Source organism: Leptodactylus fuscus, chromosome 8, assembly GCF_031893055.1.
Source record: "Leptodactylus fuscus isolate aLepFus1 chromosome 8, aLepFus1.hap2, whole genome shotgun sequence".
Classification (NCBI taxonomy): domain Eukaryota; kingdom Metazoa; phylum Chordata; class Amphibia; order Anura; family Leptodactylidae; genus Leptodactylus; species Leptodactylus fuscus.
Genome location: NC_134272.1, coordinates 15,274,215 through 15,301,357, shown reverse-complemented (window position 1 = coordinate 15,301,357; position 27,143 = coordinate 15,274,215). Strand labels below are relative to the sequence as shown.

Here is a 27,143-nt window from a genome sequence, read left to right as displayed (position 1 = left end):
CATAAAATTTTATTTTTCTCCCAATTTTTTCAGCGTCCTCCCTAAACGCTGCCCACTTTTACATTAAGCCTGTGATTCCCGAATAGAATGCGAGTGACTGACACAGTAAGGTGAGATTTATTTTGCCCTTTAATAGGCTCGCTCCTATGGGCTCTCGTGGAGTATGAGCGTGACCTCTGCTTGTAGTCAGTGAGTGGCTGACAGTTCACTGGTCTGTGAAATTCGTGGCGAGGAGCAGGTTGAGTCGCCCGCCCTCCGCCCCCCTCCCGCTCTCTGCGTCCTGTCACTCACAGGCGGAGATGCTGTCTACAGGGGGGGGGAAGACCGCCCCACCGCTCAGTCCACGGCTCGTAGGGTCTGCTCTGCAGGTAGTTGAGCTTGTCATCAGCTGGCTGCTGGTAATTAGCCGGAGAACGCGCCGACTCGCTCGTTGGGGGCTCCTTTTAAGCGCCGCTTGAAGGGAGTGACAATGGGAATAAAGATGGGGTTGTCAAGCCAACTCCGCCGCTAGATGAGGTGGGCTATTTCTGCTCACGTCCGGGGTCCCAGGCAGGAGGTGGGGGGAGGGATATTGGGCTCGGAGGTTGGGCAGAGTCCTCAGTGAACCATAGGCGATAATGATGATAATAGAATGTGCGCCAGCGGCCGCTGCAAGGCTTTATGTATGGCCGCTCGCCTCCATGGCGTACGCAGCTCCAGCCCCTTTCTTCAGGCTCCTATTGATCAGGCTGAAATCATTTCCCAGGAGAAGATGAGACGCTCAATTTTTTTTTTTCCTCCATACAATGAGCTCTTAAACCTGCGCTCGCCTGCGTTCTTCCCATTCATCCCATAAATAACCCTCCACGGTTGGCGAATAATTCATCAATCGCAAGCATCTGTGCTGAGGTGACAATTCAGCCATTTAGAAAATAAAAAAAAATGTAAAAAAAATTTTGCAAAAATTTGTAAATTATTGAATAAATTGTAATCTGGAAAAACAGGGTTTTTAAGCAATACGTACCCATCAGCTTAGTCAAAAATGGTATATTTTTGAAGGTTTTTGGGGGTTTTCTCTCCGTTAGAGAGGGATGGCGATGCTCTGCGGCCGCTCTCTGAGCCTGCAGATCATCACGGCGGTCAATTGCCGGTAAGGGGTTTTGATGCTGAACAGAACAATGATTGACAGGTGCGTTTTGCCAAGGACTGTGGTGCAGACGCCGGCGTCTGTAGCTGAGTAAGCGCAGCTCTGTGACAGGCGGGAAGATCTGCTAGGGGCTGTGCAAGAGGATCTCACACTAAAGAGGCTGTCGTGTCATGCTGAGACTTGTAGTTCCACTGTTCTAGAACACAACAAGGAATCTGATTGGTTGCTCGGGTATCTACTCCAACAAGTTGAATGTTGAATTTTATTTCTTGGATGGACTCCTCTCTTATCTGTAAGTATAGGGAGTGACATTTATGGAAAAGCAAATGGTGGTCAGGTCAGGACGCCATAATTTACGGATTTCAAATCAATTCCTAGTATCATTGAAAATCACCACAGAAGTATTTTTCTATAGATCTCAGTTATTTTTGGAAAAAACCCAGCGTAGACGTTTTTCAGGTTTTTAAATATGGCGGTCCAACATGGCATCGGTGCGTCAGGAATTGCAACGATCTACGTGTTTCCCTCCCTGTATCTAGTGACAAATATTCCCTAGCCTCCTGTACACACACAGCTCACAAGAGGCTGTGACGGATTTATTAAATGGCGCCGCACGTGTCCATTTTCGGGCGCCACAATGCTCCCGTTATCCGGGGATCTGGCGTCTAATCTGGGATCATAAACTTAACCCTTTCACTGCCTGGCCAGCCGAGCCCACCAAGTTCAGAAAGGAAAACGGTTGCACTTTTTTTTGCGGGGTTCGGGGGTCGCGTCGTGTCAGAGGGGAGGGTCGGCCGTGAGCGAGGGGGGTTTGGGATTGATATCAGCAGATATTGTGAGCGAGACATCGCTTAGAAAACAGCTTAAGCCCTTTGATTTCGTAGCAAAACTATGAGTAAATAACTGGATTATGTTCAGACGTTGAAAATGGGGGATTTATCTTCCCGCACATGGAAAAAAAAAAAAACAGATTATAAAAAAGCCTGTAGCAGCCGCCGTTCCCTGCGCGGCGAATTACCTCTGATTTATCCGCACGCAGCCTGTCAAGCGTATAGGATGGTTCTTTTTTTTTTTTTTTTTTTTTGTTATTTTGATAAATTTGGATAAATTAAGTACAGATTGTTATATAAAAAAAAATGGAGGTTATTCGGTTTTTACGCGGCGGAGGGCGAGGTTTATCGGAAAATTGGCGGGTGGTGAAATTGCAGATGTACCTGTCACGGGCAGGGAGGTAACGGTGGTATCAGCCGTGATTCTGATTTTGTTCTGGAGAGAGTTTACAATTTGACGTGGAGATAGAATGCGCGAGAGCGAGAGGCATACGGCGTGACAGCGAGAAGGAGGAGGAGAGGGGACACTCACAGAGGACGGGGACGGAAATCAAGAGGAAGGAGAGGACGGGAGGCAGGGAAAGTGACATTGAGAACGAGACAAAACAACCGAGGTGAAAGGAGACGCTCCCCTGTTAGTGGCACATTAAAAAAAAAATCAAGGGCGTTTCTAAAATATATAGTAAACATCATGTAATCCGGCATCCAATAATCTGATATTGTGGATAGTCCTTAATCTGATAATCTGGAAATCCCATAATCTGAGACTCTGATCATCTGGAAATCCGATAGTCTGAGAACCTGATAATATAGACATCTGAGTCACGTGTGGCGTACGATTGCGGGTTTTCTCCCGTACCATATAAAAGGAACCCTCAGCTGGCACAGAAGACATCAAGAAAAATGTTACATGATCTAGTCCAAGAGATCTAATCTGATCTTTTTCAGTTTTTTTGGTCCAACCCACCAATCTGTCACTTCATGGCAGTGAATATTAATGAGGAGGATGCCATATCCTCTATAGTATAGTTTATTAGGGAAATGAACCCAGGACATGATGTATACAAGGCATGCTACACTGTCTCCTTACTAACTGAGCCACCAGCTCTATTAGCTTTGCTTGGATTTTATTTCCTTTTACCTCTTTCTTCTCCCAATAGTCTCTAGTTCCCTGTATAATGCATTGGTATGTGGGGAAATCTCTCTCTATAAATATATATTTCAGCATACAATATACTGCCATATAGAAATATCTCTCTACATGCCAATACATTATTCAGGGAGCGAAATCTGCTATAGAGAAAAGGAAAAGAGGCGAGGTTCTAAAGCTAATAAGACTTGTGGCTTAGTCAGTATATATTATATCCTAGGTTCAGTCCTTGCCTTATATCATAAAAGAATCAGCGGCCTCAGTAGGTAATGTAAGAGTCCTGGGGATGTCGCTGAGCGGTGAGGATTTGTCTATGGACGAGTACTGTCAGGAGTAGGCGGGGTATTCCTCAAACCTCAGCGTCATGGCTGGGCGGTAAGGAACAACCAGTACCGGCACTGATAGCTCTTCACCGGGGGAACAGAACAGGAAAGCCGATAGTGCGCTGAATTCAGTGCACTATCAGCTTTCTAGCGGTATATTACACCGCATGTGCCTGAGGACGTGAAAGGTCCTCTTTAAATTTTTGATGACAGCGAGGAGGATAAGAAGGTAATTTGGCCTGGTCCATGCTATAAGAGATAGGCTGTGTGGTCTTGTTACCCTTAGCAAACATTCCATGGCTACCTTCCAGTACTGTATGGCCAGTGAAAGCTGAACTGTGATTGGTTACTATGGACAGGGATTGATATATTCTATGATAGCAATATAAAAGTTGTTGGAATTGTCTTCTTACCGCAGCACTATGGGACACAAATGTATTCGCTTGTTCCAGCAGGGTTAAAAAAAAATCCAGGTAGCACTTATCTGCTATGAGTACACGGCTGCAACATCATCCTCACAGCGGCCCAGCTTTCAGTGAGATTGATATGTCTCCAGGGGTTTCCTAATGCCTTGTCTAATCCTCGAGGTGTGAACAGGAAGTAACCTTGTCTGCCAGGGAAACTTGCGTCATAGCGGCCAAAATTAGAAAGAATGACCCCACAGCAGCGACTCTGAGATGCCAGGCTGTGTCCATGGGAGCGAAGTGCCGGGAAAGACTGGCAAGGTCTATGCCCTCTGTAACCCATGAGGAGAGCAAAGTGATTTATACAGTAGACTAAACTGTGCCACAGAATGGGATGCGGTAGTCTAAACGGTGCGTCACATGTCTACCCCAGGATGGCTATCCTAATACAGAATACACAAGAATACAACTACTATAATACTGCTTCTATGTACAAGAGTATAACTACTATTATACTGCTTCTATGTACAAGAATATAACTACTATTATACTGCTCCTATGTACAAGAATATAACTACTATTATACTGCTTCTATGTACAAGAATATAACTACTATTATACTGCTCCCAATGTACAAGAATATAACTACTATAATACTGCTCCTATATACAAGAAAATAACTACTATAATACTGCCCCCTATCTATAAGAATATAACTACTATAATACTGCTCCTATGTACAAGAATATAACTACTATAATACTGCCCCCTATCTATAAGAATATAACTACTCTAATACTGCTCCTATGTACAAGAATATAACTACTATAATACTGCTCCTATGTAGAAGAATATAACTACTATAATACTACTCCTATGTACAAGAATATAACTACTATAATACTGCTTCTATGTACAAGAATATAATTACTCTAATACTGCTCCTATGTACAAGAATATAACTACTCTAATACTGCTCCTATGTACAAGAATATAACTACTATAATACTGCTCCTATGTAGAAGAATATAACTACTATAATACTACTCCTATGTAGAAGAATATAACTACTATAATACTACTCCTATGTACAAGAATATAACTACTATAATACTGCTCCTATGTACAAGAATATAACTACTATAATACTGCTCCTATGTAGAAGAATATAACTACTATAATACTGCTCCCATGTACAAGAATATAACTACTATACTACTGCTCCTATGTACAAGAATATAAGGCCGGGTTCACACGGAGTATTCTGGCTCGTCATTTGGTACGTAGACGCCGCGGGAGGATTTGCAGGCCGTATACTCTCAAATGACGAGCCAGAATACTCTGTGTGAACCCGGCCTAACTACTATAATACTGCTCCTATGTACAAAAATATAACTACTATAATACTGCCCCCTATGTACAAGAATATAACTATTATAATACTACCCCCTATGTACAAGAATATATCTACTATAATACTGCCCCCTATGTACAAGAATATAACTACTATAATACTGCTCCTATATACAAGAATATAACTACTATAATACTGCCCCCTATCTATAAGAATATAACTACTATAATACTGCCCCCTATCTATAAGAATATAACTACTATAATACTACCTCCTATGTACAAGAATATAACTACTATAATACTGCCCCCTATGTACAAGAATATAACTACTATAATACTGCCCCCTATCTATAAGAATATAACTACTATAATACTGCCCCCTATCTATAAGAATATAACTACTATAATACTGCCCCCTATGTACAAGAATATAACTACTATAATACTGCCCCCTATGTACAAGAATATAACTACTATAATACTGCCCCCTATCTATAAGAATATAACTACTATAATACTGCTCCTATGTACAAGAATATAACTACTATAATACTGCCCCCTATGTACAAGAATATAACTACTATAATACTGCTCCTATATACAAGAATATAACTACTATAATACTGCCCCCTATCTATAAGAATATAACTACTATAATACTGCCCCCTATCTATAAGAATATAACTACTATAATACTGCTCCTATGTACAGGAATATAACTACTATAATACTGCTCCTATGTACAAGAATATAACTACTATAATACTGCCCCCTATCTATAAGAATATAACTACTATACTAATGCCGTGTCTTCTGGTAGGTCATACTCCTGTATATAAGGGGTTACTGACTGACCTTATCACTGTGCTCTTACAATAAGTGATATGTTGCAGTATTACTGATACTTCTACCATTTACCATGGGAGCCATTCTCCCGCTATCAGGCGTTACGGTGACACGTTGCTGTGGTCCTGTTCCCACCTCTCAGCCTATGGCAGACATGGAGTAGGATTCGTCCTTTTCTCGCTCTGTCACCCCCTGACTACGCTGATGTTCTCTGACCTCCGCCGCAGCCTGCTCGCTCTACCACAGGGGGTGGCGTTATTGGCATCTCAGACTCCATCTCTGTCTCTCATGGGCTAATGACTTATAAGCCGTGTGACATGTTTGCAGTTAGGATCGGTCACACGCACAGATTGGTCGCGTTAGGCGCAGGATGTTGTTGGTTCCTGGAGAAGACATGCCCCCTCCCCCTCCTCTCTATCATTTATGTCCATCCCAGGTGACTGATGCTCGATACTCATCTCCGCCAAGTCTCTGCGCTTCCATATCATGTCCAGATGTAGCAGAGCTGAGTTTGTCTTTGCATTGTTTACGCTGGTTTTCCTGCAGTCCTATGTAAAACCACAAGTAACACATCTGTGTCAGTGAACCTTCTCAGCTCTGCTACATACTGTATGCAGAGTTACAGCCTCCGCCTTCATTGCAGGAATTTTGGGGGGTCGGCTGCAAAGGTTAAATCCTCTCAAGGGGAGTTTCATGTAAAATAGGAGCTGGCTTGAGGAGATCCGTGAGGTCCCCCCTCCCCAAATCTCTGTGGGTGGGCAAATCCAGCCAAATCTCAGTAACCTCCCCACAGCTGCCAAGCTGGTCAGAGTCAGGCCGAATCTCAAAATGAGGCCTGCTGGGTATAGAGAGGGGGGTCCGGGGGGCCGATATGAAAGGAAATCGCATTAGACGTGTGGGATGTTCCATTTTGTGCGGAGCGCTTACCCCTGAAAATCATCGGAAATCGTAGCGTTATCTCAGAATCCCGGCGGCGCAGGAAAGGTCACAATTAATTGGGAACGCAGATTTTATTATTTCTTTCATGTATAATTTACCTCACCGGAATATAGAATTATTGGGGAGGGGGTAGAAATCTCCAAATTCTCCTTTCTCTGCCAAGTTACCATTTCTGTGTCTGGGAAAGCTGGGTGACAATCAATACAGTCTCTGTTACCGCTATCTTAGGGCTGATCCTTAAAGGGTTTTTCCTGGTTTAGACACTTGGCGTCTATCCGTTGGGGGGGTCTCCAGCGATCACGAGGGCGAGGGTCCATCAGTGCCCCATAGAGCGAAGGTGTGCATGCCTGACCTTCCAGAGATAGCTGTCCTATAGAAGTGACTGCGGTGGTGGCCGAGTATACACACCACTGCTATACTCACATGGGTGAGGATTGTGGGTCCAGCGGTCAGCCCCCTGGTAATCATACACTTATCCCCTTCTTATGGGTACACCCCATGAAAAGACCCCATATTTTGGCTATAAAGGTGATCTGAAGATGAGCTGATCACTGTGATCCCCATCGATCAGCTGTGGAGGAACCTGATTGATTCTCTACAGCTCCTCCGCTGGTGATATGAAGTATGTCACTGTGATATACCATGGCTGTAATACATGACATCATCAGTGACATCATAAATGTTGCTGTAAACTTCACCTGGATACTCTACAGAAATGGGCTGCAGGAGGTGGAGCCATAGGGAAGGTGGGAGGAGACAGCAGGGCTATACATTTCTATGAAGTCTGGGGGACTTTGTCACCAAATGTGGCACTTCCCCTTTAATTGAAACAACTTGCATATTAAAGTTTAAAGGGGTCTTCTCCCAAGACCAACGCCACAGGATCGGGAATAAGTTACAGATTAGTTGGGGTCCTATGGTGGGCAGTGCACAGATCAGATTGGTGGGGGTCCCAGTGATCAGGCTTCAGTGATTGGTGGGGGTTCCAGTGGTTGGAGTCCAGTGGTGGAGAATCAGATTGGTGAGGGTCCCAGCAGTTAGATCCTGTGGATTGGAGATAAGTTGCAGATCAGTGGGGAAGAGCTCATGACTATGTCCAGCAGTCCAATAGAAATGTATGTATTACAACGTAACTGCGAGACCTCCATACCATTCAGATGGCATTGGTGAGGATCCCAGCAGTCGGACCCTATACGATTGACATCAGATTGGTATGAGCCCCAGTGGTCTGACCCCAGTGGTTCCAGATCAGATTGGTGGGGGTCTCAGTGGTTTGACCTCAGTAGTTTCACATCAGATTGTTGAGGGTTCCTGTGGTCAGACCCCAGTGATTACAGATCAGATTGCTGGAAGTCCCGGGGGTTGAACCCTAATAGTTGCAGATCAGATTGATGAGGGCCCCAGCAGTTGGCCCCCAGTGGTTGCAGATCAGATTGGTGAAGTGTTAAATATCTTGTATTCACCAGTGAGACTTGTGTCCACTGTTAAATATCCTTGAAATTGTGGGATAGACTTATGTCACGTGTTGTAGGCCTTATCCACAATAGGAAGAAGTCAGCTTGTTATAAATCAGTGTAGAGGTTTATTAATATCTTGAAGGAAAACACAGGAACAGGGAAAATGTCCAAATAACACAAATATCAGTCAATTGTCAATAGCTTACATCTTCAGAGAAGTTAAATCATCTGGATATCTTGTAGTTACAGCTTGGTTCATGCTTGTCATCTGGTTGGTGGACTTGGGTTGGTTACGACGTCCATGGATGTCCATCTGCCTGGACCATCCACCCTGGTGTTCCCAAAGACAGACCTCCTGGTCTTCCCCTGGTCTTCCCCAAAGACAGACCCAGACATGTGTATTTCTTACTCATTTATATTCATGAGAGGGGGTGTTACCTTCCATCTTACAGCTGTGTAAGGAGATTTCTACTATGGTGTACTCTAACCGCACCCATGTCCCCAGAATATAAGACTATGATGTCAGTAGAGTGTTAACCCCATGTCTGCTAGAGAATATTGTAAACATAATATTTAACATGAAGGTCCAGCAGTTGGCCCCCAGTGCTTGCAGATGAGGTTTGTGAGTGTCCCAGCAGTTGGCCCCCAGTGGTTGCAGATCAAATTGGCGAGGGTCCAGCAGCTGACCCCGAGTGGTTGCAAATCAGATCGCTGGGGGTCCCAGCAGGCGACCCCAGTGGTTGCTGATCAGCTTGGTGAAGGTCCCAGAAGTTGGCCCCCAATGGTTCCAGATCAGATTGGTGAAGGTCCAGCAGTTGGCTCCCAGTGGTTGTAGATCAGATTGGTGAAGGTCCAGCAGTTGGCCCCCAGTGGTTGCAGATCACATTGGTGAAGGTCCAGCAGTTGGCCTCCAGTGGTTGTAGATCAGATTGGTGAAGGTCCAGCAGTTGGCCTCCAGTGGTTGCAGATCAGATTGGTGAGGGTCCAGCAGTTGGCCTCCAGTGGTTGCAGATCAGATTGGTGAGGGTCCAGCAGTTGGCCTCCAGTGGTTGCAGATCAGATTGGTGAGGGTCCAGCAGTTGACCTCCAGTGGTTGTAGATCAGATTGGTGAGGGTCCAGCCGTTGGCCTCCAGTGGTTGTAGATCAGATTGGTGAAGGTCCAGCAGTTGGCCTCCAATGGTTGCAGATCAGATTGGTGAAGGTCCCAGCAGTTGACCTCCAATGGTTGTAGATCAGATTGGTGAAGGTCCAGCAGTTGGCCTCCAATGGTTGCAGATCAGATTGGTGAAGGTCCCAGCAATTGGCCTCCAGTGGTTGTAGATCAGATTGGTGAAGGTCCAGCAGTTGGCCCCCAGTGGTTGCAGATCAGATTGGTGAAGGTCCCAGCAGTTGGCCCCCAATGGTTCCAGATCAGATTGGTGAGGGTCCAGCAGTTGGCCTCCAGTCCAGTGGTTGTAGATCAGATTGGTGAGGGTCCCAGTGGTCGGACCCTGCGTTTTTGGGATACACTACTCTCTATGTATGATTGTATACTGTGAATATCTGCTAATATACTTTCTGCTTCAATTCCTCTTTAAGGCCAGGTAGGAGACTCCGCCACAGAATGCGCCGGAAACCTATCACGGAGGACTTTTCTCTCCGCCGGTCTCAGTATAAAAACGGCAGAATCCGATGGACACCCGGCCGACCCCATTATGGTGGTTCATGGATGTCGGTGGGGCAACTGCTTTTTTAGTGGACGGCTATCCGTCGTTCATGTCCCCAAACAACAGAGAGCCCAGTGCAAGTGTGAACCGAGCCCAAAAAATCTCTGTCGCTTGTCATCAATAACAAGAAACCTGGACTGACATAATACTTGTCACAGCTGAGGGTTTGTTACAGTTCTATCCTGTCTAGACAGTACTCACACCAGCAGCACAGATCTCTCTCATGTTCTTCTCCTTTGTTACAATGTATCAGTGCAGGTAGAATATATCTTATGGTACAGGCCGAATACATTGTGGCAAAGCTCCAGCTGTGAGAACGATCAGGATGTAAACAAGACTGTCAGCTATGTAACGTCTATCCCCGGCTTGTATAATAACCTTGGTTTTAATTGGCTCGCCACAATTACACCCGCCGCCTTCTCCCGCATGTTAATACAGCATATTGTAAATGAGTCTGCCATGCCAGGGCACACTGCTGCCTCCTACGGGTCTCTGGTGGCCTTCTGGAGAAGGCCGGGTCTGTCATCGTGAGTCATGTGCGAGAAGGGACAAGGCTACATCTGTTGTGCAGACAGATCTGGCACACAGCGATCCCCCCTACCACCCAGTGAAGGGAAATCAGTCGTGTGGTCCAAGCCTGCATGTCAGCCCTGATCCTGCAGCACAGGGGGGCACACAACCGTAATATATACACCCCCAGCCCCTATTATTTCACCATTAGTCGCCTGGCATCGGATGCTCTTACATTGTACATCACTCTGCAGAATCTTCCAGCTCACTAAGTGAGATACTCCGAGAATCTCCCCAGAGACTCATGAAGCTGGAATGTAATAGGGACAGCAGACAGAGAGGTACTGCGCTGTAATAAGGCACTTACCGGGGCGCACGGCGTGTCACATCAGAAGGGTCATGAGCAGATACTTCTCTCTGATGTCTACACTTATCTGCTACAACTTCAGTCACTGGGTATATACATTACATTATGTATCCGGTATTATACTCCAGAGCTGCACTCACTATTCTGCTGGTGCAGTCACTGTGTACATACATTACATTACTTATCCTGTATTATACTCCAGAGCTGCGCTCACTATTCTGCTGGTGCAGTCACTGTGTACATACATTACATTACTTATCCTGCATTACACTCCAGAGCTGCGCTCACTATTCTGCTAGTACAGTCGCTGTATACATACATTACATTACTTATCCTGTATTATACTCCAGAGCTGCGCTCACTATTCTGCTAGTACAGTCGCTGTATACATACATTACATTACTTATCCTGTATTATACTCCAGAGCTGCGCTCACTATTCTGCTGGTGCAGTCACTGTGTACATACATTACATTACTTATCCTGTATTATACTCCAGAGCTGCGCTCACTATTCTGCTGGTGCAGTCACTGTGTACATACATTACATTACTTATCCTGTATTATACTCCAGAGCTGCGCTCACTATTCTGCTGGTGCAGTCACTGTGTACATACATTACATTACTTATCCTGTATTATACTCCAGAGCTGCGCTCACTATTCTGCTGCTGCAGTCACTTACATACTATACTCATACATGTATTATCCTCCAGAGCTGCGCTCACTATTCTGCTGCTGCAGTCACTTACATACTATACTCATACATGTATTATCCTCCAGAGCTGCACTCACTATTCTGCTAGCTTCAGAGCTTTAGTCTCCCAGCATTCATTACTTGTTCAGTGTCAAATGACACTGAACAATTGATTGCTAGGGTTGTAGAAGCTCAGCTAAGCAGTTAGGCCTTCCATCTTGCTGACTGTTTCCATTAACAGAGTAGTGAGTACAGGCTAACTAAGACTGGATTCACACCAGCGCATGCTCGCTCTACATTTAGGGTTCTGTCCCCGAAACCATGTCAAGATCTCTATATACCCTATGAGCCATTTTGCTTCTCTAGATGCTTTTTTTTTTAGAATTTTTTGAAGTTGTCGTAGCCCCGCCTACTAGTAGTCATAACCCCTCCCCTTTCTGAGGAATTAAAGGATAAATCAAGTTGATCTTATTAATCCCTTTTAGGTCGCGGCGGCAGATACAGTCACTTCAGGTGATTTCAGGTACCTCTGCAATTCTCCCTGAAATTGTATGTAAATTTCCGCCATACTGCAGCGGTCCGCGTGGCCGCTTTAATTCGCCGCTGAGAGCAGCCGCTACATTTGGGTCCATCATCTCGGCTGCTTGTCTAATGATGTGTAGTTTCTAACTGTCCTTGAATCCAGCGGCTCACACTGTGCCATTGAAGTAAAGCAGCCGGCTATAGAACGCACTGATAAAAAGAGGGTTCATTAAAATGGAATATATGTATGGGGTGGGAGGAAGAGCCGGATACACCAAGGCTCATCACCGTCAGCACTATATACCGTATCCTTTGTTATATGGGCCTATTACATAGGTACGGGGCCCTAAGTGGTTAAAAATCAAGGCCTTCATAGATTATAATGTGAAATGAACTGTTCATCCTGAGCTCCCTGGTTCATGAATAGAATTCCGGTCCTGCAGTATAGACTGGCACAGGCATGGATGGAGCAATTAAATAGAGAAGATAGGATCGTTTTACATAATAGTATGTATTTTTAGACCACTCAGGGTCTGGGGAAAGTTGGGTGACAGACCCTATGGGTATTATAAAGATAGTGGCTGAGCACACAAATTAAAGGGAGCTTACAGACTAATTCCCAATTGACTGTATCAGATAGAGAATCTTGGATATGACACAGAACAGTGCTGTGTACTGGATATATGTGCACAGAGCAAAGTTGCCATCTTCAAGGGGCACAATTGTTTGGGGACAGTATGAAGGGTTAAAGATGAAGGGGGACTAGACCTATAGAGAGCCACAGAGACATTGCATCATATAGGTTACACAGAGTATACAAGGGCAGGGACTGTCAGTGACTCCAGACCATTCCGCTAGCAGATACTCTATATACTCACAGTATATCTGCTGTATCCAAGGGCATTTAACATGGGAATATGTTATAGGACTACCCTATGAATGTCGGATATTCTTATATAGAGAGCATTGTTGTAGTAGCCAAGGGCACTATTCCCATACTAGATACACAGCCTTGGATATAACACAACACTATACATATACAGATACATATATATATAGGTATTTCAATGCACACAGAATATCTGCTGCATCCAAGGGCACTTAGAATAACTGGATCCATAATAGCAATACTTTGTCGCAGCATTACTCTTCCTACATTCAGAGCATCCCAAATCCTTTACATTGGACTGATAGCCTTGGACACGACATAGCACTACTGTATGTATGCGTATGGAGCATACAGTCCTATGAAAAAGTTTGGGCACCCCTATTAATCTTAATCATTTTTAGTTCTAAATATTTTGGTATTTGCAACAGCTATTTCAGTTTGATATATCTAATAACTGATGGACACAGTAATATTTCAGGATTGAAATGAGGTTTATTGTACTAACAGAAAATGTGCAATATGCATTAAACCAAAATTTGACCGGTGCAAAAGTATGGGCACCTCAACAGAAAAGTGACATTAATATTTAGTAGATCCTCCTTTTGCAAAGATAACAGCCTCTAGTCGCTTCCTGTAGCTTTTAATCAGTTCCTGGATCCTGGATAAAGGTATTTTGGACAAACAATTCAAGTTCAGTTAAGTTAGATGGTCGCCGAGCATGGACAGCCCGCTTCAAATCATCCCACAGATGTTCAATGATATTCAGGTCTGGGGACTTGGGTGGCCATTCCAGAACATTGTAATTGTTCCTCTGCATGAATGCCTGAGTTGATTTGGAGCGGTGTTATGGATCATTGTCTTGCTGAAATATCCATCCCCAGCGTAACTTCAACTTCGTCACTGATTCTTGAACATTATTCTCAAGAATCTGCTGATACTGAGTGGAATCCATGCGACCCTCAACTTTAACAAGATTCCCGGTGCCGGCATTGGCCACACAGCCCCAAAGCATGATGGAACCTCCACCAAATTTTACAGTGGGTAGCATGTGTTTTTCTTGGAATGCTGTTTCTTTTTGGACGCCATGCATAACGCCTTTTTTTATAACCAAACAACTCAATTTTTGTTTCCAAAATGAAGCTGCCTTGTCCAAATGTGCTTTTTCATACCTCAGGCAACTCTATTTGTGGCGTACGTGCAGAAACGGCTTCTTTCTCATCACTCTCCCATACAGCTTCTATTTGTGCAAAGTGCGCTGTATAGTTGACCGATGCACAGTGACACCATCTGCAGCAAGATGATGCTGCAGCTCTTTGGAGGTGGTCTGTGGATTGTCCTTGACTGTTCTCACCATTCTCCTTCTCTGCCTTTCTGATATTATTCTTGGCCTGCCACTTCTGGGCTTAACAAGAACTGTCCCTGTGGTCTTCCATTTCCTTAGTATGTTCCTCACAGTGGAAACTGACAGGTTAAATCTCTGAGACAACTTTTTGTATCCTTCCCCTGAACAACTATGTTGAACAATCTTTGTTTTCAGATCATTTGAGAGTTGTTTTGAGTAGCCCATGATGCCACTTTTCAGAGGAGATTCAAATAGGAGATCAACTTGCAATTGGCCACCTTAAATACCTTTTCTTATGATTGGATACACCTGGCTATGAAGTTCAAAGCTACAGGAAGCGACTAGAGGCTGTTATCTTTGCAAAAGGAGGACGTACTAAATATTAATGTCACTTTTCTGTTGAGGTGCCCATATTTTTGCACCGGTCAAATTTTGGTTTAATGCATATTGCGCATTTTCTGTTAGTACAATAAACCTCATTTCAATCCTGAAATATTACTGTGTCCATCAGTTATTAGATATATCAAACTGAAATGGCTGTTATAAACACCAAAATATTTAGAACAAAAAATGATTAAGATTAATAGGGGTGCCCAAACTTTTTCATAGGACTGTATATGCCATATTCAAGGGCCCTTGGAATGAATGGCTCCATATTAGCCACTGCGTAGGTTCTGACACAGTATTACGCTTCATACTTCATGCTCAGGATAGCTTGGAGTATCCAACAGCACTCACGCTGAACAGACAGCCTTGGATACGTCATAGAGCTACTGTATATAGGTGTATATAGAACATTTACCTAGGTTGACTTCCATTAAATGATCCCTGGTTAGACAACTGCCTTTGATATTACGTATAGGCATTATATATACATATCTTTATGCACACAGAATATGTGCCATATCCAAGGGCACTGGGAATATATGTCTTGGCTTCTGACACAACATTACGCTTAGTACTTATACATATATATGTTCAGGGTGACTTGGAGTATACAAGAGCATTCACATTAGACAGGCAGCCTTGGATACGGCATAGCGCTGCTGTGTATATGTGCAAAGACCATATTAGCCATATCCAGGTGCTCTGACAACAATTGACTCCAGACTACTCCACTGCCTCGGTATGACACGGGCCCCCTATATGCATTTTATACAACTTTATGCACAGACCATATGTGCCGTATCTAAGGGCCCCAACAAAAAATAGTAAGATTGACAACTAAAGCAACAAAAAGCAGTACGAGCTGAAGCACAAAGTTGTCAGATGGGGATTTTGCTGGCATTTTTGTATAGGATTGGATCTGGGGCCTGGAAGGTATACGGGGTACAAAAGGCGTGTATATATTCTGAATCTGGCGGCGTAGGGTTAGCAGAGGGGCCGCGGAGCCGCAGTAATTCTCAGATTGGGTTGAATTTATTTTTAATCACAGCGTTCAGTGTATATCTGTAATGGGAAAGTGCTCGGGGCGTTCACAAAGGATCCTCTGATCTGGAGTCGCTTTGGTGTCTCCTCTAATCAGAGAAAGTCGCACCTGGCGACAGAGCAGAGGACGTGTATCGGGGTCTGCCGCCGTCACTTTAATGAGCCTATACACCAGGGGATTCTTAGCCCTTAAGAGGGGACCCCTTTAAGGGGATCTCAGCCTTTCTTAAAGGGACATCACACTGATGAAGGGGAGTTTTATTATTGGCAGGGATCCTAGGCCAGGATCTAGGACATCTATGGCATCCTCTTGGTACACAGACACAGCAGCAAAAAATGTCTGGTCCTTAGAAAGCTGGGTGACATCCAATATAACCCCTTAGGGCTGGGGCCCCACATTGCGGAAACGCGGCTTTTTTGTTGCAGATTTTGTCGCGGTTTTTTGAGCCAAAGCCAGGAATGGATTGAGCAGAAGGTAGAAGTATAAGAAGCTTCCTATATGTTTCTGATTCCATTTGTAGTCACTCTTGGCTTTGGCTCAAAAAACCGCGACAAAATCAGCTGCGTTTCCGCAATGTCGGGCTTTAGCCTAAACGTGGGCACCCAACTTTCCCAGGTGTCTGAATGACCGAATCTGCAGTACCTATATTGTCATGTATCTAGGTATATACATGTAACTAGTTTTTGGGGGGTTTTTAAGTTGTGCTTTCGAAAAATTTAGGACAAGGAATATTTAAAAAAATTGGGTGATGGAAATTTTTGAAATAAAAAAAGAAAATTTGATTGAGGAGTAAATTGTTGGGTTTGTGGTCCTTGTAGATGTCCGGTTAAAAAAATAGGTGTATGAGAAATTGTGGGGTGATGGAAATTTTTGCAAAAAATTAAAAAATCTGAATAAGCAGTAAATTGTTGGGTTTGTGGTCCCTATATGTCTTCAGTTTAAAAAATAAATAAAAAAAAATTGGGTAACTAAAAATATTGTGGGGTGGTGGAAATTTTAAAAAAAAAAGAAAAGAAATTTATATATTTTTTAAAATTTTTTGGATCAATTTGTAGATATTTGGGTTTGTTCTCCATATCTGAAACCAGTTTAAAAAATAAATAAATATATATATATATATATATATATATATATATATATATATATATAGTATTTTCTAAAGAAAATTTGGGGGCAATGAAAATTTTTGTAAAAAAAAAATTGAATTTACAAAAAATGTCGAGGTCTAGTATAGGTCGCCGTGTTCCTTGGGGTATTGTTTAGCTTGGCCGCTCTGCCCATGGTCATCTCCGCACCTTTCTATGGGTGACCTTGGAAGAGTTAATGACTGATAGAATTTCGGATGTTTTATTGATGGAGCCGGGGAATAGAATCTGGATGAGAGCACGAGAGCTGGCTCGCCCCCCCCCCCTCCCCTCAATCTCCTTCTGCCTCCTGAGGATAGCAAGCAAAGAGCATAGCTCTCCGTCTCTCCCTGACCCTTCTCGTTGGCATTTCAGTTCCTTGCTTTCTATTCCTGGCACAAACAGGCAGCCACACACTCATCCACACAAACACAGCACACGAGAGGGGAGAGGGAGGGGGGCACGCCACCTACTCCCCAAACAAAGGCTGCCGTGCCAGCAGCATCTCTGCACATCCAAGCCCCCGACCTGATGTCTCAATAGACACTGTCAATGACCCCCCCTCGCCCCAACCTCGCGCTCTCCTCCCCACTATGCTGTCTACTCTCACACCCCTCCTACTTCTGCCTCTACATTTTCAGGCTGGATGCTACAGCGGCCGTTCCTAATTACCTCTTATCCCCAGTGGTTTGTGAATAATCACCGCTGAGAAGCATTGAAGGGTCGCTGCTGAGGAAGATGAAAAATATGAATTGTGCCATTTTTCCCGTCTAAGGACATAACCTGGTCACTGTGCTATAGTGGAGGAGAGAGTGCAAGCTGAGGAGACATCTCAGGTACCTTTCCGTAATCTTCCCTGATGTGTATTTCTATGCGTTTGGGGGGGATTACAATGCTATCGTTGGTGGAGGGGGATGTGGAGGGGTCGGTGTTCTTCATAGTTGACTTTCCGAACAATGCAGAGGATGGTTTAGTGGTCAACGATTGGGATGGTCCTCATCACCTGAAGTATAAGGTGACACCAAGGATGACCATGGACATAGAGGTCCTATTCATGACCTGCTCATGGACTGGTTCTGTAGGTGACACCTGGAAGTTGTCCTTGTTTGTAAACCATGAGCTTGTCGATGAATTTGGTGGCATGTCGTAGCGATCCTTGCACGTTCTTGATCCTACGTGACATCGATTGATTGATACGATATGGATTGGTGTATGAATTGGATTGTAAGCTTTTGGGTTAGGGCTTGTTGTCAACAAGGGGCAATTGGCATTAACCATTCTACAATTAGGGTCACTGGGTACAATTCGACACCAGTGCTGAATTGGTCTCCATTTCTGTTGGCGAGGAATCTACTTTGACATACAAATGTGCGTTGGGGTGACGGGAGGGGGGGGGGCTCAGTCACCCAGTTCCCAATTCTAGATTTGGGATTCACTGCAGTGGTCCCGGGGATGAATGTACGTCACAGAGAGAGAACGTCTCTACCCACAACCTTGTCCCTTGCAAGTTCGGACGCTGGAAAGGAAGAGTTAAAACGTTGCAAGCCATTAGATGATCCATCCATCATCGATGCTCTTACATTAACTCTTACGTGGCCGGTCATAGGCGTTTGATGTATGGGGGGGGGGGTTTATTGCTTTTACGACTTGAGTGACAACATTAAAATAGATTGCCCCCGCCTGGGTCTCTTAGACAGTCCTCCCAGGGTGATGATATAGGAGCCACTTAACGTGTCACTGGAGCATGACATCATTCTCACTGTGCTCTTCGGCGCGGTCACAAGACCTTCTTTTTTTGGCCGTAGCATATAGAACTTTTTGCAGTCCCCATTTTTCACCTTAATGGACTCTTATTACCGACACCAGTGATTGGTATTACCTGCAGGACGCAGGATCCTAGACTTTCAGACCTGACCGACGCATTCTGATGCCCCGAAACGCGTCGCCTCCAGTTCTTCATAACACGATGTCATGTTGTTGACCTGAGATGCGGCTGCGCTTGTATCTTGTTTTCCTCTTCACTTCCACATCTGATGCCTTGAGATTATCTTGAAGCTTCATATCCCCCCTCCCCCCTCTGCAAGATATGAAACGGGTTGTGTATGCTGCAGCGAGACCTCTACACGGAAGGGGTTAATCATAATACCCCCCCCCCCCTTCTTTCCCGGTAGCTACACTACATTTACAGAGCAGACATCCGTAGCTGTACGCAGCCCTTGATCCCGGGGAGATTAGTGCCTCATCTTCCCACTGCTGACACATGAAGGACTCCAAAGTTTCTATAGATTGTCCAATATCAGCAATCCTCTTCAAAGTCTTGTATCCTAGCAACTGATCGCGGTGCCAACCAGCGGCTCATTCCGAGTGGACCGACGCCGAGCTGTCCAGATGATGGCACATGGGCCATATGTGACTGGCCGGGGGCATTTTTATGCCTCTCTTAATATTGCAGGCCACTTTTCAATCAGACCTCATCCCCGCTTGGCACTAGTTCACACTGGCATCCTCTACTATGGCGTGTACCTGATAACTGCATCTCTCCTGGATCATAATGGGACCCCATGTATACCCTATTTAAAGGGCTAGTCCTGGATCCCCTATAGATTGGAGTTACAGATCATTTTTCTTTCAGACGTCACCCGTGCTTGGCATCAGTTCACACTGGCATGCTCTCCTATTGGGGGTACCTGATAACGGGCAGCTCTCCTGGTTCATGATGGGACCCCATGTATACTCTATATCAAGTACAAATCCCATAGATTGGAGCTACAAATACAGCATGATGGACAATAATCTATTCATCTGTTTACAGTCACTTTCTTGTCACTGTTCATCCTGATCCTCCTGATTCACGAATGTGATGATCGAGCTAGACAAAGGGGCCACTAATAGACGTACACGGTACAAACCTGGGTGACAACAACTCAAAACTACTATATACAGTATACTGTAGTGTCTTATATGATATCAATTACGTTATATCATAGATTATATCTGTACTGTATCATATGTCATATGTTATATCGTGGCATATTATATCATATATTATGTCATATCACATATCATAAATAATATGTCATATCACATTATATCAGATATCATATATTATTTCATATAGTGTATCATATTATAGTATACTATATTATATCACATATCATATATTAAAAATTATATTATTTCATATATCACATTATATATATCAGATCAGATCATATCACATTAAATGATACTATATCATAATATATGCATATATATATATATATATATATATATATATATATATGTGTGTGTGTTCTATCACATTATATCGTATCATATACTATAGAAGGTCACAGGGGAACTTAAATTCCTTACAATCTATAAAATTCTACTTCCCGTCAAAATATTCACATGGATATAGCCGCAGATATCTTCTGCATAGATATAGCTGTAAATTTCTCTCTCCCTACAGCCACCACTAGAGGGAGCTGAGGAGCATACTGACTACATTAAACTCAGTATGCCATGAGCTCCCTCTAGAGGTGGTTGCGGCTAGGCAGAATGTTATCTATTACCTCTATGTTGATGCAGGGGATTTGAGGCTCAGGGATTTGTAATTTAAGCATTTGTCTGCCTTATTCTTGCCCTAGAGGCCTATTTCTTGGTGCCCCTCTAGTAAGCTGAGGCACACGATTCATGGAGGGGCCACTAAATATTGTAAAGGGTTAACATCATCCATAGCAACAAAGTATGTGTACGAAAACCTAAATCTCTTTCTGCATAGTATCAGTCACTGACTCTTCGGGGTTAATATATTTGCCCTTTAGTCTGCCCAGTGGTAAAGAGCAGCTGGTGAGGCAAAGCCAAATTCACCCACCGGCCCAGTTCCCCTTCCATAGCTTCATGATCACATGACCATTCGATAAAATGTTGATGTCTTAAAGGGGAACTCCATATTGTTCCAAAAAAATATAAAATTTGGGCATGGGTACTATTCATCCCTCCTCCCTCCTCCTCCTCCCATGTTGTTTGCATTCTCCTCCATGATGTTATGTAATGGTCACTATAATCCCCGCCCCTTTGTAAAGGATATTTTTGACCAATGACTATGATGTGGATGTGATCGGGATGAAATAGATGTGAGCTGTGGCCCTCCGCTTCAGGAAAAGATGGGTGACAACCAGTATGGCTTCCAAAGCTTGTCACTCAGCTTTTCTTGAAGCCTAGGGGTATATCACAGAGTTGCTAAGCACATGGGCCATTTTGGACCACAGGAGCCAAGTAGGCACCCAGCTTTCCGAGAAGCAGATATGACAAAGGAATGGATGTTTTCTGAGGGCGACTCAAGGGCTTTTACCGGTAAAAAATGAAAAAAAAAATTTGGAGGGAAATGCTCTTTAAGGGCAAGACCTGATGACGGTCTCACGCCAGGCGGACGGGAAGACACTTTGCAGACTGCTGCCAGCGGAATCTTTTTTTCCTGGCCGTGATTACCTCTGGTGGCCAAGGACATCAGCGAAATGATCCGCACATTAATTAAAAATTATTAGATCTTGATTGAGCGGCTCCTGCGTCACCTCTGCAAGAAGAAGAAGGCGAGACGGAAAGTTAAACCTGGAGCGAGAAGGAAGGAGACTTCTCCCTGCTCCAGCCAAATGGGCAGGGGGCTAAACATAGCAGAAAAAGGGGTACGGCTGATAACCTGTTCTCCCCTGGCACCGGTGAATATGAAATTTAAAAAAAAAATAATCTAGAATTGAAAATTCAAAAATAAAAAAAAATTCCAAAAATAGAATTCAGATTTTTGCCTTTTCAAAAAATTTCAAAAAATTCCAATATTTTGGTTTCATGTCAGATAACATTCAAATTTTGGTCTTTGCCAGGAGTAAAAGACCCCAGGACGGCAGATTACGAGGCGTCTGGTGGATGGGCCGGCCCTCCTGGCTGCTTGCCCTGACATTATAACACCGGCGGATGCTTCTTACTGCTGTTCCGGTCATAAAGGCAGAATACTCAGCTCTGCAGAACGTGGCTCCATTAATCCCCAGCCCTGCACAGAGCCGCAGATCTGCAGCAAAAAAAAAAAAAAAAAGGCCTTGTTGTCTGGAGAAGGTCAATCCTGCAAGTTTAGAGGGGGCGGGAGGAGCGGGCAGTAGGGGTCTTGAATTGTGTCCTTGCTTTGGATAAAAGCAGAGAGAGACTGTGTGGCACTGCCCGGGCAGCCGCTGATGGATCATTATAATAAAGAGAGCTAGCTCAGGGGAGCGGGCAGGAAAGCGCCAGCAATAGGCTGCCTAACTGGGGCACTGACATTCTCTATAAGGGGGCAGATTGGGGGCTGGTATCCAATTAGTAGTGATTGGTCGGGGGTTTCAACGATTATTGCGGGTATGGGGGAGAAGGTGATGTCCGTGTACCCGCTATAAAGCGAGTATAAATAGATTAGGCATCACCTAAAGGGAGACCCCATCGGAATGATTCATGCGGGACTTGTTGGATTGTGGGTGACTACAGTTGGGTACTACAGACGGGGCACTGATTGGCACCAATAACCACAAGGGTGGTTTCGCCTGAAATCATGGAATTTTGGAGAACAAAGAAGCATCATTATGATGACAAGGGTCATAGGGCCATGACAAAGGGCATGCAATGCCATCTGGCCGTGTATCATTGCATGAACCAGGATGTTCAGGATGAACAATGCTATTGCTGTTATTTGCAGCTTGCCTGTGAACCAGGTAGCACAGGATGAGCAGTGTTACTGATATCCACTACCTGTTTACGTGACACTGACAGTCGATTCATGAACCAGGAAGCTCAGGATTGGACAGTGATAATGATCCCCTCTACCAGTGTAAGTGTACTGACAGTCTATTCATGAACCAGGGTGCTCAGGATGGACAATGATACTGATCCCCTCTACCAGTGTAAATGTACTGAAAGTCTATGAACCAGGGTGCTCAGGATGGACAGCGCTACTAACCCCCTCCTCCTGTATGTCACTGACAGTCTACTCTTACATCAGGATGAACATTGCTATTGATCCTTCCCTGCCATGTGCAAAACTGCAGGAAGATTCGCCGTCCGGCTCGCCATAACACAAGTTCTACGTTTCCGCACGTTTGTGTATGCCACATCGAGTCTGTAAATGTCATGTTGCAAAAATATTTTCACCTGACCATTTTTATTCACGTTTTATATTCTTAGCCATTGAGAAAGAACTATCGCGCTTAATAAGGTTTGTGAATAGAATTCTAGAACTTCGGTGAGGACTGACACCTACGCCACAGACAGAGCAGTAGCGTTGTGATGGCTGCCATTAGTAGCAGTTATGCAGATCTACATAAGTCGATATTTCCAGGTCATTTGTTTGATTTTGGGAGGAAATGCTGTAAGAGCTTGAATTCCATCAATAATAGATGGTGGCGTAATAAATCAGGCAATTATACAATGGTGACCTTTATGTTCTGGCATTTATATAATGGTACTGCCCATGCCATCATCATATTTTATCTGCTCCTAATACATGATCTGTCAGGACCGCCGCTCTTGGCAAACATGGCGCTCCATAATGTGAGTGAATTTACAACAACAAGAGGCCCTCTATGGGCCACGAGGGGGAGCGGGGATGTTGTCATTGGGGATAGGCCAGTTGTGTTGCTACCGACTGGTACGACGGGAAACACAAGACATATATCACTGAATTCAAAATTCAGTTTTACCATTTAGGATTCTAGGAAAGCTGGGTTCATATACTTGCCAGTTTAGATCTTTCAGGTTTTGCCACCTGGCTTTCCTAAATTTCTATCTGGTTATGTAGAAATATATATCCTTATCTTAAATAACTGCCCACTTAGACAGATATGCCACTCAGACCCTTGGAAAGTTGGGTGACATCCAATACAGAAGCAGGAATGATGGCCATATTGGTTGTCACCTAGCTTTCCCAGGAACTACTACTACTACTTAGACAACAGTACTTCTCCTGCTCTTATAGCAGGCCAATTTGCCTCTCAGGACTCATAAGAAAGCTGGGTGGACGCCAGGAAAGCTTCAATACCATCATATTGGATATCATTTGGCACACTAAGAAAGCTGGGTAGAGTGTAGGAAAGCTGTGATACTAGTCATATTAGTTGTTACTCAGGAATCTAGACATCCAATATCAAAGATGAAATTGTGGGTATATAATCTTTCACCCAACTTTCCCCGGTAAAGATGTAACCTGTTGACATGAAATCTGCCTAACGAGGCAGCTACATATCTCTTTGTACAGGTCGTAGTGGTGGCCACTGGAGATTTTAGGAAAGTTGGGTGGACTCTGTAAAAAGCTGTGTTAGTGCTCTTATTGGAACTTGGGACTCAAGAAAAGTTGGGTGAACTCTAGAAAATCTTTCATGGTGGCCATATTAGTTGTCTCTCAGGACTCCAGGAAAGCAGCAATGGCTGTTACTTAGGGCTCTTAGAAAACTTCATGGACTCTATGAAAGCCTTATTAGCGGTCATACTGTTTGTCACTTTGGGCTATAGGAAAGCGTTAATGGTAGCCATATTAGTTGTCACGCTGAGCTCTAGAAAAACTGGGTAGAAAACTGCGTGGACTCGATTCTAGCCATAATAGTGACCGTACTGTTTGTCACTTGGAGTTCTAGAAAAGCTGGGTGAACCCTAATAGAAGGGCTTTAATGGCGGTTGTCATTTAGGAGTTTCGGAAAGCTGGATAGACATGAAAAGCTGCAACAGTGGCCATATTGGTTGCCCCTCAGGACTCTAGGAAAGCTGGATGGACTCTATTAAAGCTGTAATGGTGGCCGTATAGTTGTCATTTTGGATTCTAAGAAAACTGGGTTGACTAGAAAAGCTGCAACAGTGGCCATATTGGTTGTCACTCAAGACTCAAGGAAAGCTGAGTGAACTGTAGATAAGCTGTAGTGGTGGGCATATTGGTTTTCACTCAGGAGTCTAGAAAAGCTGAATGAACTGTAATGGTGAACATATTAGTTCTCAGAAAGCTGGATAGACGTGAGAGGCTGCAGTGGCGGCCATATTGGTTGTCACTTAGGACTCAAGGAAATCTATAAAGGTTGTCATATTGGCCGTGATCCAGCTTTCCCAAAAACGGATATAAAGAATAGAATGTGTATCCATGTAAGTGTGGATCTAGTCTGTGCTGGTATTCTTTGTATTCGCGGTGACTCAGTGGTGCAGTCTGTCTCGGTGTGAGGCCGCAACGTCTCTAAGTTCAAGGTTTCATCCATTACTGTGATGTTCTCAAGGTTAGAATGACCCAAAACGGCATCTGGGCCCTGACAACCAGGCCGGATAATGGCTGTGTATTATTCATGCGGCTGCTGTCATCGCACAGGAACGTAATATTACATCATGAGAAGGATAAAGAAGGCCTGGAGGGTTTTATCATCACATGGGCCTTAGGTCAGCGCTGGACTGTTGATCAGCTTCTTCTGGAGTTAGAAAGCCACATGACGTGCTGGTACTTGTTGTTCTCCTTCAAGTTTGAAGAAGTTGGGCCTAACGCAGACAGTAAAGCCTGAGGAGCCTTTGTTGCCCATAGCAACCAATCACAGCAAAGCTTTCATTTAGTATTCTGCTTTTGACGAGTGAAAGCTGCGCTGTGATTGGTTGTTATGGGCAACAGACAGAGGGATTTGTCTACATCTACATGATAATAAATCTGGCCCATTGACTTCATGGGGGAGACTTTTCATGCCTTGTACAACCATTTTGGGGTTTTACTCAAAAAATTGTGACTCTTTCACTTTTGCACCATCTTCCTGGAAAGGGGTGTAAATGAGTCCTGAAATTTCAGTGCAGGCGCACAACTCAGCCGAGGGTGCACCTGATATACAAGGGGTCTGTGCTTTCTATAAATGAGGTACAAGCTCTGTCAGTGCAGAGGATATGAAGACTGGCATTGATAAATCGCCCCCCATGTATCCAGAGCCATAGATTAATGGGGTGTCCAGATAAACATTCATCCAAAAACAGCACCACCCTGTCCATGGGTTGTATGTGATTAGAACTGCAATGTGAACTGAACTGCAATACCAGACACATCCTGGGGAGAGGTGTGGCGCTGTTTCGCAATTGTTTTGGTAAGAATGCAGACCCTTTGCTTTGTTAGGGTGCATTCACACGGAGTAACGTGCCGTGTGACCTGGCACGTATACGCCGTGTGAGATTTTGCAAAATCATGGCTGCAAAATAACGCAGCGTATACAAGACTAACTCCCATTGAAATCAGTGGGAGCGTATACGGCGCTCAAAATCTCACACGGCGTATACGTGCCAGGTCACGCCATGTGAATGCACCCTTATTTTGATGGACACCATGATGGCAACCCAACGGACGCCATCAGTAGGGTGAGACGGACACTGATGATGTGCTGGGTTCATAGTACAATGACAAAAATAGCAACACAAATGTGAACATGAACCGTTCTCTGAACCGTGCAACGGGGTAACCTTTTTTTGGTTCTTGTAGTTCTAGTGCAGCTGGTGAAAGACATTCTGCTTACACATTCTGCTGGGATGTGTAGTACCACCGACAGCCTTTCTTTCCCATTCTGCATTGTGATGAGTGGATAACAGGCCAAGAGCGGGGAGAGGGAGAATATAGAAATCATTAGATGACGGATTAGGCGGGTACCAGGTTCTTAAAAGGATTGTGTCTGAATCCTCTATTGATCAGGCTGGTGAGGGCAGGTGGACGGGGGAGGGAACCAGAGGACGCTTGGGTCAGGACTCATTATTCCACCCAGAGGAAGGAGAAACAAGTTCAAAGCATCGCCTTGCTTAGCTGCACTGTCACGTCTCTGATAGATATCTCGCCGGGAAGGTGCTCGGGCAAACTTTACACGTTTGATTCCATGGTGCGATGTCATTAGAGCGAAGAATTACAGCAGTCTTTTCATTATGTGAATAACAGACGATATATATATATATATATATATATATATATATATATACAACCGTGCACATCTATGGGAAAACGTCCATGGACGCATGCCCTCACCACAAATTGGACAGGTATAGGACCCATAATATGGGCGTGTGTATGGGGCCATAGAAAATATTGGGTCAGTATGCTAGCACACCACTAGCACAATGACAAAACATTTTTAAAATCAG

The 27,143-nt window shown here is 44.2% G+C and overlaps 1 protein-coding gene across 2 annotated transcripts in view; it reads left to right on the top strand.

The window, feature by feature from the left end:
* Positions 1-27,143, top strand: part of RAI1 (retinoic acid induced 1) — a 98,339-nt gene that overhangs the window by 21,171 nt on the left and 50,025 nt on the right. The window contains exon 2 of one of the 2 annotated variants that reach the window (XM_075285222.1): positions 17,657-17,851. The exons of the other annotated variant lie outside the window; for it this stretch is intronic. The gene's annotated coding sequence lies outside the window, so the exon portion shown is untranslated. The remainder of the gene's footprint in view (positions 1-17,656; positions 17,852-27,143) is intronic. 2 annotated transcript variants of the gene reach the window in all.